Genomic DNA, 1,713 nt, shown 5'->3' on the forward strand with positions numbered 1-1,713 from the left:
TAAGAGAGTGAGAAAATTTGACCTTATTTTTCAATTTTGTTAAAAAATGACGGGTCATATGACTATATAGAATGTCTCTATTACCCCTTGATGAACTATTCATTCGACTTAGAAGGGGTGTGATGTATATGGTCACAAATTAATCGATGCAAAATGACGATTCTCGTAATTACACCCAAAAATAGTGGTGTACTTAGACGACCACACGAAATTTGATATTTCAATCTAGAATCCCGATATATCCAAAATAAAAATTTATAATTAATTTCATCATTAAGAAGCCTATTTGAATAATAATTTCAAATATTCAAATCGTTCTTCTTAATGTGACAATACTTCTTCTTTTCGAGATTTCTTGTTGGAATTGGCTATAATTTCATCCTGCATTAGTCTCCTCCACTTGAAAAGAACCCAACAACAAAGTAGACAATTGAACAAGTGATTTGCTGGCTTGATCTTTAGCATATTTTGATGGCACAATTATGAACCCACCCAATGCCAAAGATGAGTTGATCATACGCAACTTGATCACATTCTTCTTGACTCTTAAGGTTGAATTCTTGAATGACAATGGGATTAGTTCTGAACGTTTTGCTTGAGATTGCAAGGTTTTTTCAACACTGCCAATCATGTCAGCATGATTAACTTCTTTTTATACGGGAAGCGTGGACACGATAATAAGGGCTCCATCAAGCGTCGAAAGTCATGTGGAATAAGCTAGAATCTACTAGCAAATTAAGGCAAAGCCGTAAGAAATATATAAAAACTTATCTAATAATAGGGTTTTTATTGATATGAAAGATGAAGATCCTAATACATGGAATGATGATGCTTATATAAACATTAAAACCGAAATAAAATCAAGAACCTAATTGAATACGAAATCATAAGAATCCAAATTAAAAAAGAAACAAATAACCCTAGATAGAAGAATCCAAATTAAAAATCAAAACTCAAATCTAATAATTAAGACGATATATTCTGGACATATTCTGACATCAAATCTCGTCATATATCAGACTCCTCCACTTGAAAAGAACTCGACCTCCAGTTCATCTTGATTGCAGCTTGATCATTGGAATTAAACTTGATTACCCATCAATTCCATCATCTTGAGAAAACAAATGCTTCATTTTTGTTTTCTCCTTTTTTTTTTCTTTTGATAGGATTGATGAAGATAACCGAGGGTGAATTCCCTTGACATGTTCCGCATCAATTTTGAATTGATCTCTCATAACCAAGGGCGAAATCTTTTGATAAGTTTCTCGTCAATTTGGATAGATACTCTACGACCAACGTCGTTGAGGTTGGCGGGGTGTACTACTCTCATGGACCATCATCTGCTACAAAGCTGTAAACCAGCTTTGACACCAAATGATGCGGGAAGAGTGGACACGATAGTAGGGGGATCCGTCAAGTGTCAAAAGTCATGTGAGATAAACTAGAATCCACTAGAAAATTACAGCAAAGCTGTTAGAAAAATAGAAAAACTTCTCTAATAATAGGGTTTATATAGATATGAATAATGATCCTAATACATAGAATGATGATGCTTATATAGGAATCAAAACCTAAACAAAATTAAAAACCTAATTGAATACAAAATCCTAAGAATCCAAATTAAAATGGAAATAAATAACCCTAGATAGAAGAATCTTAAAACGCAAATAATACCATTCTAAATAAAATCGAAACTCAAATCTAATAATTAAG

Source organism: Argentina anserina, chromosome 5, assembly GCF_933775445.1.
Source record: "Argentina anserina chromosome 5, drPotAnse1.1, whole genome shotgun sequence".
NCBI classification, from domain to species: Eukaryota; Viridiplantae; Streptophyta; class Magnoliopsida; order Rosales; family Rosaceae; genus Argentina; species Argentina anserina.